Source organism: Octopus sinensis, linkage group LG18 (genome assembly GCF_006345805.1).
Source record: "Octopus sinensis linkage group LG18, ASM634580v1, whole genome shotgun sequence".
Lineage (NCBI taxonomy): Eukaryota > Metazoa > Mollusca > Cephalopoda > Octopoda > Octopodidae > Octopus > Octopus sinensis.
In genome coordinates, this window is record NC_043014.1 from 10,032,866 (window position 1) to 10,047,865 (window position 15,000).

A 15,000-nucleotide genomic window follows, 5' to 3' on the forward strand; every position below is an offset into this window, starting at 1 on the left:
ATTCTAAAATCAATGATATATTCATTGTCTATTATCTCTCTCTCAAATATTTAAGTTTCGAAACGAGTTGTTTGCGGGAAGAATCTTATCTGAAGAAACATTTCATAAGATTCTAACGGGAAACGAATTCCTTTCGCTTTCTTCAATACTCTCTCTCTCTCTCTCTCTCTTCTCTCTCTCTCTCTCTCTCTCTCTCTCTCTCTTTCTCTCTCTTGCGGTTTGCAATATTTAAAGATGATGAACTTGTGCAGAAACTGACGTCGAGAAACTTTATTACATTTTATTTGCATCTTATAGGCGCAGGAGTGGCTGTGTGGTAAGTAGCTTGCTAACAAACCACATGGTTCCGGGTTCAGTCCCACTGCGTGGAATCTTGGGCAAGTGTCTTCTGCTATAGCCCCGGTCCGACCAATGCCTTGTGAGTGGATTTGGTAGACGGAAACTGAAAGAAGCCTGTCGTATATATGTATATATATATATATGTATGTGTGTGTTTGTGTGTCTGTGTTTGTCCCCCTAGCATTGCTTGACAACCGATGCTGGTGTGTTTACGTCCCTGTCACTTAGCGGTTCGGCAAAACAGACCGATAGAATAAGTACTGGGCTTACAAAGAATAAGTCCCGTGGTCGATTTGCTCGACTAAAGGCGGTGCTCCAGCATGGCCGCAGTCAAATGACTGAAACAAATAAAAGAGTAGAAAGAGTAAAGAGTTATATAAGACACATACCCGAGAGCATCTCTACACTCATACCTAATTAGAAATAAACAAAGCTAAATGAGATTGAATTATAATAACGATACTCAACTAGTAATCCAAAATGGATTATGTTCGCAGACATACACCACGCATATCCCATTTTCCACACGGTGTATTAGAATATATTTTTATACTTCAGACGATCCCTTGAATTAAGGTGCTCTCACATATTTAATTAATGTTTGTTAATAATATTAACGATGTTAAGATTTAGGTGGTTCACCGCCTAACTATATAATTTAGGCGGTCAACTGGCAGAATCGTTAGCACACCGGGCGAAATGCGTAGCCGTATTTCGTCTGCCGTTACGTTCTGAGTTCAAATTCCGCCAAGGTCGACTTTGCCTTTCATCCTTTCAGGGTCGATAAATTAAGTACTAGATACGCACTGGGGTCCATATAATCGACTTAATCCGGTTGTCTGTCCTTGTTTGTCAACTCTGTGTTTAGCTCCTTGCGGGTAGTAAAGAAATAGGCATTTCCTCTACCGTTACGTTCTAAGTTCAAACTCCGCCGACGTCGACTTTGCCTTTCATCCTTTCGGGGTCGATTAAATACCAATTTCTTTACTACCCACAGGGGGCTAAACACAGAGAGGAAAAACAAGGACAGACAAACGGATTAAGTCGATTATATCGACACCATTGCGAAACTGGTACTTAATTTATCGACCCAGAAAGGATGAAAGGCAAAGTCGACATCGGTGGAATTTGAACTCATAATGTAGCTGCAGACGAAATACTGCAAAGCATTTCGCCCGGCGTGCTAACGATTCTACCATCTCGCAGAAGCTGGTTTCCTCCGTCTGAGAATACGAAAAAAAAAAATACTTCGACGCAGTAGTGGCTCTGTGGTAAGTAGCTTACTAACCAACCACATGGTTCCGGGTTCAGTCCCACTGCGTGGAATCTTGGGCAAGTGTCTTCTACTATAGCCCCGGGCCGACCAATGCCTTGTGAGTGGATCTGGTAGACGGAAACTGAAAGAAGCCTGTCGTATATATGTACATATATATATATATATATATATATATGTATGTGTGTGTGTTTGTGTGTCTGTGTTTGTCCCCCTAGCATTGCTTGACAACCGATGCTGGTGTGTTTACGTCCCCGCCACTTAGCGTTTCGGCAAAAGAGACCGATAGAATAAGTACCGGGCTTAAAGGAATAAGTCCCGGGGTCGATTTGCTCGACTAAAGTCAGTGCTCCAGCATGGTCGCAGTCAAAATGACTGAAACAAGTAACAGAGTATTGCCTACAGGGGGCTAAACATAGATGAAATATACAACGAGGGATAACATAAAAGGGGCTGACAAAGGGATTTAGTCGATAATATCTGGTACTTATTTAATCAACCCCGAAAGAATGAAATGCAAATTTGACCTCGGCAGAATTTGAAATCAGAACGTAAGGGTAGACGAAACACGGCTAAGAATTTCGCCCTGCGTGCTAACGATTCTTGCACCTCACTGAAGCTAGTTTTCTACGTCTCACAATAAGAAAAGAAAATACTTCGACGCTGTTCTGGAGCGTTCACTTCATCTTATATATAAAACTGTAGTTGTGTCAGTGTCTGTCCCCTTCGATTTAGATTCCTAACTACTCCTCCCATTTGCGGTGCAGTTTAACCAAAACCGGGTATCTTATAGTCGTGATTCATATCGAGCCCTTCTGGGTATTAGCGCGCGTCTACGATGAGTCTACGATTTAAAATAATTTACCATCATTTTTTTTCCATTTTCATGCATATTTTTTTAAAGGGAAGTAACTCTCTAAAAATGTCTACGATGAGTCAACGATTTAAAAAAAAAATTACCATCATATTTTTTCCATTTTTAATGCATTTTTTTGCTATTTTTTGGCTATAACTCTCTAAAAATGCTGTATAGTTATTTCCCTTACAAACCCGAGCAACGCCGGGCAATACGGCTAGTTCTAGACATAATAACATCGTAAAGAACTAAACGCCCTTCAGGTGTTAGTTGTTTTTGTTATCAACGTACATTCTGAATTTGGTTCATGATAAAGTGTGCTATTTCACATAATTGGTAAATTGATACAGAAAGTATCAGGGAAGTCTATGTTGGAAAATATTTACAGAGAGCGTCAGCTAAGGTATGATTAGTAATTACATGGTGAGATGAGATTACGGCGAAGGCTGGATTCGAGACGTAGCTATTAGTAATTATTGTGCGTGCATATATATATATATATATATGTGTGTATAATGTGTGTGGTTGTGCGCGCGTGTGTGTATGCATATATATATATATATATATACATGCATATATTATATATCTACCTACATAAATATGTGTGTCTATATATATATATATATATATATTGTGTGTGTGTGTGTGTGTTGTGTGTGTGTGTGTGTGTGTGTGTGTGTGTTTGTATGTTTGTGTTTGTCCCCCCCAACATCGCTTGGCAACCGATGCTGGTGTGTTTGCGTCCCCGTAACTTAGCGGTTAGGCGAAAGACACCGATAGAATAAATACTAGGCTTACAAAGTATAAGTCCTGGGGTCGATTTGCTCGACTAAAGGCGGTGCTTCACCATGGCCACAGTCACATGACTGAAATAAGTAAAAGAGTATATATATATATATATATATATATATATGAGGCTGACGAAAGAATTTTTATTTTTAGATATAACTGGGGTACTTAAATGCACTCATGTTTTTTGCTTCGGCTTTTTCCATGGGCGCATCTAAGTATCTTATTTATATTCTCTCGTAAGCTCTACTGAAGACGAATAAATCTTTTATGAGATTAATTCCGAAATTGATTCAATATAGAGATAACGAATTTTAAATATTCTAACAGCCAGCTTGCCCGACTTCAGTTCTTCGATTTTTGCTGTAGCGAGTAAATTATATGTGGAAATTGACGATTTTTAATATGTTATCAGCATATTGCCTTTGAAATAATTTTCTTTAGCCCTTACTTATAAGTTGTTTATAATTTTAACCGTAAGGTATTTTAATATGCTGCCACATTTCTTGATGGAATTTTTTCTGGTAGAGAAAAAACTTCATCCTATATTAGTAGTATATATATATATATATAGATATATATATATATATATATATACATACACTTTGGGATGTATCCAGAAGATGATTCGAACCTCTTGTGGTTTCAGCTCCAGCTCGCTGTGCCGTAATTGCCAGCCAAGAGTAAAGTAAATGGATTGTTTTAAATTATCAGATTGAACTTTTAAAATGAACGAAGAATATATGCAGACCATTTCGAACACAGTTCTATTGCCCATAACATCGCCCTCAAAATTTGGCACAAAGCACCAATTTCGGGGGAGGGGTAAATCGATTACATTGATCCCTTTGCTCAATTGGTACCTATTTTATCGACCCAAAATAATGACAGGCAAAGTCGACCTCGGTGCAATTTGAACTGAGAACGTAAAAACGGACGAAATCTCGCTCAGCATTTTATTCAGTGCCGTAACGATTCTTCTAGATGGGCGCCTTATATTTTACCCCTAAAATTAAGATGCTATCGTCAAGTTAAGTTCTAATTTAGAGTGTGCCACATTTAGCTAAACACATTCAATGAAAGGAATTGGCCCCCAATCCATATGCTGACGACATACTCTTTTACTTGTTTCAGTCAGTTGACTGCGGCCATGCTGGAGCACCGCCTTTAGTCGAGCAACTCGACCCTGGGACTTATTCTTTGTAAGCCCAGTACTTATTCTATCGGTCTCTCTTGCCGAACCGCTAAGTGACAGGGACATAAACACACCAGCATCGGTTGTCAAGCAATGCTAGGGGGACAAACACAGACACACAAACATACACACACACACACACACACACACCACACACATATATAATATATATATATATATATATATATATATATATATATACATATATATACGACGGGTTTCTTTCAGTTTCCGTCTACCAAATCCACTCACAAGGCTTTGGTCGGCCCGAGTCTATAGTAGAAGACACTTGCCCAAGATGCCACGCAGTGGGACTGAACCCAGAACCATGTGGTTGGTAAGCAAGCTACTTACCACACAGCCACTCCTGCGCCTATATGCTTACTTTACGTAAATATATTTTCATTCATATTATAATATTACGAAAGCTGTCTAGAATCCAAGCACTATTCCCTATGCAAAGCTGGTGTCGACGACTGAAACGTATGATAAGCGTTAATAATGTTAAAAATAAATGAGGTACATCATTGATATCAGTTGAACGTCATTCAAGTGTCTAGATATGTCTATACTTTTATACGTTTTATATATTGCAAATGGTACTCGAATCTTAATTCGAATTCGTAGACAGGTGCGGTTAGAGAGACAAGGGATAAAATGTGTCACACAATGTCAATAGAGATAAATTGGAGCTAATTATTAAAGATTTAATAAGGAATGTTTTTACGAAATTGAAGTTAAGAGCGCTGTAGATATTAGCATAAGGTGTTCAGATTCTAGAAGTTAACTTAGATTAATTCACAGTCATATTCTTTATATAAAACCTGATGAAAAACTAAAACAAGAACGTTAACCATTCTCTTTCATTTTGTGGCTTTATAAAATGACTTATTTTTAATAGATCCTCATAGAAAACCACATTAGAAAAACTGTGCGGATCTTTTCGGTTTGAACGGCAGCTTTTTCTAGCGGTATCATATGAAATTGTCACCCATAATTATGACCCTAGTTTCGATCCATTGCATTTTAATCTGTTTTAGGTTTAGGGTTAGTTAGGGTTAGGGGTGGAGGGAAGGGTATCGTTTTTTATTCACAAATGTAAATAAACCCAATCTGTTTCTTAAACGAGGGACATATTCATACGGCACAGAATGTTTTTTATCTCAATGGACGTCATTGATTGGTTGAAATTACAGAAATTGAAGAAAAAACCCAAGAAATATGTTACAAGCTATAGAATTTTCTCAATAAAGCCAAGAGAAAAGATGTTTTATAAACACATTCTACCAGTATACGAAGTTTAAAATGTTTTAGTTACCTAGAAATTATGTTAAAAACTGCCGTTCAAACCGAAAAAATCCAACTGTGTGTTATTGTGGTATGAAATACGAATGCCTGATAGTTTCAAACAAGAAATATCCGAATATTCAATGATGAGCAATCTACGAAAATAGAAATAAACTTATCACAAAACTAACATCTAGGCCGAACAATATAGATCACACCCGTAATCACGCTCGCCCACAAATTATTTCTCGGACAAACTATGGAATTCTGATACCCTGAAATTTCTTTGGTGAGATCAAAATATCATTTACTTCTCCACTTATGCAATTGTAATGAACGCAATGTAGGTTTTAGCTGCTCTTCAGCAACGGTGACATTACAATTATCATTGAAGTTGTTCGATGTTGCATATAAACAGTGGATGATGGAAGCACTCCGTCGGTTACGACGACGAGGGTTCCGGTTGATCCGAATCAACGAAACAGCCTGCTCGTGAAATTAACATGTAAGTGGCTGAGCACTCCACAGACACGTGCACCCTTAACGTAGTTCTCGGGGATATTCAACGTGACACAGAGAGCGACAAGGCCGGCCCTTTGAAATACAGGTACAACAGAAACAGGAAGTAAGAGTGAGAGAAAGTTGTGGTGAAAGAGTACAGCAGGGATCACCACCATCCCCTGCCGGAGCCTCGTGGAGCTTTAGGTGTTTTCGCTCAATAAACACTCACAACGCCCGGTCTGGGAATCGAAAACCGCGATCCTATGACCGCGAGTCCGCTGCCCTAACCACTGGGCCATTGCGCCTCCACATATAAACAGTAAACAAGCGCCAAATGATTTATTTATTCTATTCGAATGGCATTAATTTTGCTGGAATTTACCAATCGAAACTTCTATCAATTATAATAAGGCTTCTCATATAGATATTTGAAAAGGAAAAATCAATAGACAAACATAATTGTCAACGGCCCTGCATAAGTGTAAATCTCTTCTATTATAGATAAGAAGTGGACTATCAATGGACAACTGCTTCAAAGCATGGATACATTCTACTTGGAGTATAAATTCACATTTATCCCAATAATCAATAGTTCACGTTAGTAAAAGTCTAAGTGATATTCAGAAACAATTACGATCTTTAAACTAAGGTAATTCTTTATTACCCACTAGAGGCGACACAGAGGGGACACCACAAGGCATGGGGACATAGAACATTATAATTAAAATTTATGAAAAATGAATTATTAAATTAAAAAAATGATAATATGAAAGCGATGCTAACGGCCCCATCCGTTAGCATCACTTACCTGTCCTTTGGTTTTCACTGTCACTTAAATGTTCATTCCCAATACGAAGACCATCCATATCCATTCTTACTCCGAAATACTCCTCCATATTTCTTTAAACTAAGGTAGAGAACGGTTGGTAATATTCTTACAGTTATAAACAGTAAATTTCACAGTGAAAATATGCAAGAAGAGCTTGGTATTAATCCTTATCGTCTTGTTATTCAAATTATTATCTAAGTCCTGAGGCTTTTAAGCCATCTCCTTATGCAAAGCTTGTGTAAATAAAGGGAAAATGCAAGCATGAATATTGATACTTACAGGCGTGGGGATAAAATGTTCGCTTCTCAACATGGTTCCTTGGGAGAAGGGTCTTCTTTTACAGTGCCGGGCAGACCAAAGTCTTATGACTGGATTTGATAAGTTCTAACACAAGGAATTCTCGGTCCTTGAGCCACTCTGTAGCAACTGCCTATTATTGATTAAACGTATATATACTCATATTTTGGGTTCTAATTCTCTGTTTGCATCACAAAAAACTGTTATGTGTGTATGTGTGTATTTATGTGTACTTGTGTGCGTATTATGTATGTACGTATGCATGTATGTAGTCATGTATTCATGTGTGAGTGCGTATCATGCATGTATGTATGTGTGCGTATTTTGTATGTATGTAATCATGTATTCATGTATATATGTGTCTTTGCGTCTGTATTCCCAATCTCCACTTGACAGCCGGTGTCAATATGTTTGCGTCTCTGGACCTTAGTAATCTGGCGTGACAGATGGATAGGATAAGTACCGAAATTAAAAGAAAAATGCCGGTAAGAGGGCTCTCCGTTCGAATAAAACCAGTCGACGTGTTCCCCCAATGACTGAAACAAGAGAAAGATATAAATACATGTATGTGTGTTTGTGTTTGTGTGTGTGTGTGTGTCTGTCTGTCTGTCTGTCCGTATGTATGTATGTATGTATGTATGTATGTATGTATGTATGTATGTATGTATGTATGTATGTATGTATGTATGTATGTATATGTCTGTGTACGCACGTAAGAGCCCTCATTGATGTGTGTCAGCGTAGGATATAAACATCATCTGGAAAGAATAAATGCCTTGTAATCTTTGTCCTTCACCCAATTGCATTCATATTTTTACCACTATCTATATATATAAAAAGCGGAGTTTGTGTGTGCGTGTGTGTATTAGCAGACGTCTGTGTATTTGTATGTCTGTGCACAATGCCAATGATGGAGTGACAAGGGAGAGAAAGAAACAAAGAAGCAATGTGAGGAAGTGGCTTAAGTAATAATTATAATTCACAGAAATGATTGTGTGAAAAGTTATTTCTTGCTCCAAAAAATGAAACAGTATCAAGGATTAACCATGAGTTAACGAATAGGATTCCAACAGTCATTAAGGAGTACAAATGAGTTGATTCAGTCGTTGATGAAAATCAAGCTGGTCTTTACCGAACAGGGTTCCTTAATTCTCTTGAAACATCTGGAACGCCTCCACATAAACTTTTTCTGATGTCCTAATAATGCTTCTAAGATATTTAGATCCTCATAAGTTAAGGCAGTGGGACAAGGTTGATTGTGAATACATTATCACATATTGTGATAGAAGCTAACACCATCATTGGATATGCCTTGTAGGAAGAGGTTTTTATTCCAAGAATTCTAATCAAACCAACACACATGCCATTTGAGTTCAAGAGAACACAATTCCCAGTGCGACCTTGCTTCGCAATAGCTGTTAATAAAGCTGAAGGTCAGAATTTGAAATGTACGGGTTCTACTTAATTGAGCCTTGCTTCTCTCATGGTCAACTTTATGCTGGTTTCTCCAGGGATGGTAGTTTGCAATATATATTTGTCTATGCTCCAAACCAGAAAACAAAGAATGCTGTTTACCCAGAAGCTCTTCAAAATGAGATAGAATTTATCTCCCTTCACAGAAGTGGTCAATTTTGCATTTTCGTTATTTATTATCGTTATTTTGTTTTGTATTATGAATTCAGAATTCCCCAGTTGAAGAATAAATTGTATCCGAAATAAAGAATAAATTCAATTGAGAATATCAAATTTCTATACAACATATTTTTGGGTTTTTTCTTCCAATATATAAAGAGTAGTTTCATTCCCGGGCAACGCCGAGTGCTACTTCTAGAACATCATCAAATGACAAAGTATTTGTTACGTAGGAAATCAGTAACTAATGACGATTCTATGCACAAATGTAAAGTTAGCGAAATTCGTAATTACCATATCAACCCATACAACCAAATCAATGAAATTAATCTTAGAATTCTTCCATAAAAAAAAATATATATTTTGTATGTTTCGATATATCATTATGAAGCAGTAGATACTCTGACTCAAGTTTGCTTCACTGAAAGCTATATTGTTCATGTAAATCATATTTCCTTCCTAATAAATAAAAAGAGAACAAAATTTGCATGACATATCATTTTCAACATCTATAAGAGAGCGACGTGTTATGAGGATTTAATTCTTTAAACGAAAGCTCACTAAAAAGTCTTGTTATCTTTTTTATTCGAAAACGCGTGGAACGGAATAATGAATGGGAATATTATTAAAACATTCATCCATATTTTTAGACACTTACTGACATCGTAATCATCGTGAATTGTCCTGCGCATTGATGGCGCTACAATGAAAGCCTTCCAGATAAAGCGCGAGTTCTCCCAGCTGCTTTAACACTCTAGTCCAACTAGTTTGTTTTATTCTCCTTCCATCGCGTTTTTTACCTGCCTCTTGATCAACTATCCGCTATTCTTACTTCCATGATAATGTTTTCCAGATCTTTGCTTCTCTGAATATGGCTATGATAGATGGGCCATTATTTTTTATCACAATGTTCAGGAGTTGTCGTCTTTCACTTCTTTGTAACTCCCTTTCATTTCTCCTCAACTGTAAATGCCTATTCGCCAAATCAGACTCGCACTAGCATTTTAAAAAAACTTATTTTGGAACACTTTTGCTGCCCACAAGGGGCTACACACAGAGGGGACAAACAAGGAGAGACAAACGGATTAAGTCGATTATATCGACCCCAGTGCGCAACTGGTTCTTATTTAATCGACCCCGAAAGGATGAAAGGCAAAGTCGACCTCGGCGGAATTTGAACTCAGAACGTAACGGCAGACGAAATACCACAAAGCATTTCGCTCGTCGTACTAACGGTCCTGCCAGCTCGCCGGCTTCACGCCATTATTATTAACAATGCTTATATAATGAGTCCGTTATATTACTAAGGTAGCACTTATATGCAAAGTACGAATCCCACCTGATTTAATCACATATAGCTCAGTTGATTTAATCAGCTGAGCATTGCCTTAAGTTTTGGCAAGCCAAGCATCCTTTAATAAAGAAAAGACGAGTAATGTATGATTGTATGTCTTCAAGGATTCAGAATTAACTGAACGCGTTGAAAAACGTTTATTAAGCATTATGATTTATGCTTCAGTATCTACGTGTCTGATTGTGCGCATACATCTTGGTCAAATCTAGTTTCTCTCAGATAGATCCTTCTTGTGATCAAAGGCATTCTATCTGTCGTTTTGTCAACATGGCGAGCTGAAAAATTCCTAGCTCAAATCGTATCGCGAGAAGCCTGGTTGGAGGACCAACCGTCATTGCTCTCAGGAAAACTGAAGGAACGCTTGTCTATCTGAGAGGGGAATATGCTAAATAAATTCATAATTAACTGATCTTGTATTTTCTTTACCCAAAGGCCAGGGACTTTTCAGCACCCCTTCGTATATGTAGCACTACATTATAAAAGAATTGAATTTATGTATGTAGTATGGTGGATTTCTATGGAGATTTGGTCGATATTTCTAGCATTTAAAATTTATTTTTTATTTATGTGCCCTTTTCAAGCCTAGCCAGGCTCATGGGCCCGGTTTCCCGGTTTCTGTGGCGTTTGTGTTCCCCCCAGCTGGACGGGACTCCAGTCCATCGCAGAGTTACTCAAGAAACAGGAAGAAAGAGTGAAAGAAAGTTGGGGCAAAAGTGTACCACAGGGGTCGCCCCTACCCTCTGCCGAAGCGTCAGGGCACTTTTAGGTGTGTTCGCTCAATAAATACACACAATGTCCGGTCTGGGAATCGAAACCGCATTCCTCCGAGCGCGAGTCCGCTACCCTAACCACTGGGCCATTGCGCCTCCACATAAATAAACGCGCCCTTTTTAAAGCCTAGCCAGGCTCATGGGCCCGGTTTCAATGGCGCATGTGTTCCCCAGCTGGACGAGACGCCAGTCCATCGCAACGTTACTCATTTTCGCCAGCTGAGTGGACTGGAGCAACGTGAAATGAAGTGCTTTGCTCAAGAACACAATGCGTCGCCCGGTCCAGGAATCGAAACCACAATCTTACGATCATGATGCTGACACCCTAACCACTAAGCCACACACCTCCACAGCATTTCAAATAATCACATATAATAACACCTCCTGGACGTTATGACTAATTGTATTTGTATGCGAGTGCGCGTTCTGTGTATCTGAATATCCATATTTTATAACAAAAATATCGTCTGTATCTCCTCCTCTGAGTAAACTGTATTGATTGAGGTAAGAATAATCTTCTGGTTGTAGTCAACAGATACCTTTCAACCTTCCAAATAAATCTTCCTACGAATGACCTTCGGTTATCAAACATGTATTCAATGTTAAGAAGAAAAACATCACTATAAGCCAGTTATAATTGGCTTTCAAATTGGAAATGATATTTACTGAATTTACATATACTTGCGATACACCGTAATTGATGGGAAATGAAATGTCTTGAAGCTAATTGTGTGGTATTTAGTTACACCACCTAATTCCTGCGTATAAATCTTGTCGAGTGAAACCGTTATATATTTGCCGTAAGTAAAATAAGTATTTAGTATCATGTTTATCGATTGTTCATCTGTGAATCTCTATGAATGTCAGAGATTCGTTATATCAAGCAATTAAATGAGAATTAATATCGGTTTGTAAACACTGAAATTAAAGTACAAGAGCTTCTTCAAGTTAATTAGTCCTCGTAGTTTACTGGTATTATTTTACTGACCATAGGTCGACTGAGTCGAAAATGGAAGCGGAGGGAACTACAGACGTTTTGATATTTACTCTCAATTTTCTAACGTTGATTTGAAATTTTATAGTTACATAGATTCATTTGCCCAAATGTAATCTAGTGAGACCCCTGGAACGTTTGCCTTCACAGCAGCAGGCACATCTGCAATGTTTTTCTCACTTCTGCTGGTTGCGGGTCTCCCAGAACGTTCGTCAATATCGACATTTTTTCAGCTATCTTAGAAAAGTCTGAAACACTCGTACACTTCTCTGCGGCTCATACACTCTTCTCCATACACTTTCTGCAACTTTGCGTAGACCTCAGAGCAGGTATCGCCATGACAACTTTCCTGGCCATGGTCAATGCTACGATCACACGCCACATAATTTCCTTCGATGCACTGCTGTAAGCAGCGGAAGTGAACTAGAACGTTAAAATTTAGTGCGCATACACAACGGTGTCCGAAGTCAAATTGTGCCAAGCAGCTTCACTCTGCGTGCTACAGCTTCGTTATAAATATCCGGACTATGGCGACAGTCCGGATATTTATGCATCAGTCCTCGTATGTTAAGTGTGCATGTATGTGTACATAGAGTATAATTGTCGATCTCAGTAATAGTCGACGCCCTACTTTTGACCAAAAATTTAGGAATTTTCCATAGCTCCCGTATAAATGTCTACCCTAATATTTCACGAACAAGAGGACAACTTTTGTGGGTAACGAAACCTTATTATTTTGTACGTAGAAATTACAATGTTACAAACTCGTGTAGCTAATTTGCTATAGCCTGCTCTATAGGTGGAGTGCAATATGCTTATATTAAATCACCATTTAATAGCGAGTAGTACACATCTGTTGATGGGTGCTACATCGCAATTACTATAACGTATGCACAGGATATGTTGCAAGCGTATTTCTGTTTCACTTCTGAAATCTCGATCTCACATGCAATGGTTTCTTTTTCAAGAACGAACAAAAATCTGTTACCAGAGGTCTCTTCTTTCCTCGTTACTGGGCATCCAAATGCCCATCTCAAAATCATCACTGTCCTTGCTAGAGCGGTTTTCTAAAAATATACTACCTCATATCAATCCTATGGTCTTCAACAAATTTCTCAAACCTGGTTGTTAATGATACCAGAGTCCCTACAGCTACCGAGATGACAGTTACTTCTTTCATTGCCTACATTCATACAATTTCACCTTTTAGTGGCTTGCATCATCATCATCATCATCATCATCATCATCATCATCCTCATCATCATCATCATCATCAGTACTACGGATTCTAGCTTGAATTTCAGCCCATCAAAAGTAGTGTCCATGTAATAGTCGATCCCATAAATTTGACCTTACAATGGTCTTAAAATGGTCTTTAAAAATGGTCTTAAAAATGATCTTAAAATGGTCTAAAATGGTCTTAAAAAATCCGACTTTTACACGAGTAAAAATGTCGTAAAATTCGACATTTTTTCGGCTATCTTAGAAACACTCGTACACTTCTCTGCGGCTCATACTCTCTTCTCCATACACTTTCTGCAACTTTGCGTAGACTTCTGAGCAGGTATTTCCATGGCAACTTTCTCAGTCATAATCAATGCGACGATCACACGCCACATACTTTCCTTCGATGCATATATATGCATATATACATATATACAGATGCATATATATACATATATGTGTGAAGGTTTTATTTGTTTTTTTCTTTTTTCTTTCTCACGAAGAAAATGTTATCATTACTAGCTTCAAAAATGTGATTCGGGAAATAAATGTTGATAAAATAACAATTAAATACTTTTCATCGGAAAAGTACGTCGAGATGGTGTGGTTCTGCATGTTAAACATGAACCCAGCATGTGTTGTGTTGTACATTTATTCAAAGAGAAAACAAGATTTCGTCTCCGATTAAGAGACAAATATATTCTTATTTCAAATTCTTGATTCAGAATAGTTTTTAATAAATTCTATCGTTGTAATATTGTTCTTCTGCCAAGGCGGCGACATGCTGGAATCGTTAGAACGCTAGGCAAAATGGTTCGTGTCATTTCGTCCATCTTTGCGCTCTGAGTTGAAATTTCACCAAAGTTGATTTTTGTTTTTCTCTTTTCGGAATCGTTGAACTAGGTACCTGTTGAGCTCTGCGGTCGGTATCATTGATTTACCCTCTCGCACAGAATATCTGCTCTTTTGCCAAAATTTGAGATCAATATATTGTTTTTTCTGCTATTTTCATAACAATGTGAAATGAGGGGAAATATACGGAATAAAAGACCCTTTTTTTTTTCATAAATACAACACAGAATACAATCGCTAAATTTCGCTGAACATCATCCTCTGCTTTACATTGTATATCAAATAATTACTTCTATTCCAAGCGAGAAAAATAGTAGAGATGAGAGCTGAAATATGAAAAGGCTATATTAGGAAGGATAGATGAAATATTGCATTCAAGGAGAAATATCTCCATCCTTTCTAGATTTGTAACAAAACGTACAAATACATCCTTTACAGTTTCTGATAATAAAGAACGTATGTATGATGATTACGGATGTAACAAGGATATGCTCTGTGGTATGGCCATTTACTCTCTCTGATCAAGCGGAAAAGAGTTCTTTGTAGTCAGAAATGAAAGCTAATTGATCTTGAATTTAATATCTTATTTTTATATCATTTATGTTTCCATTTTACTGCTTCATATCTCATAGAAATATTACGTTTCTTCTCAGTTGTAGAAGTCATCGTTTCCAAGCAAAATTTCAAGATGTCTATGAAAATATGTGGGAAAAACTTAATATTTACAGGAGATATTTAATTTGTTCAGCGAAAGCATCTCTATTCACTCGGTGTAAGAAAAACATGATTTGAATAGATACACGACTTA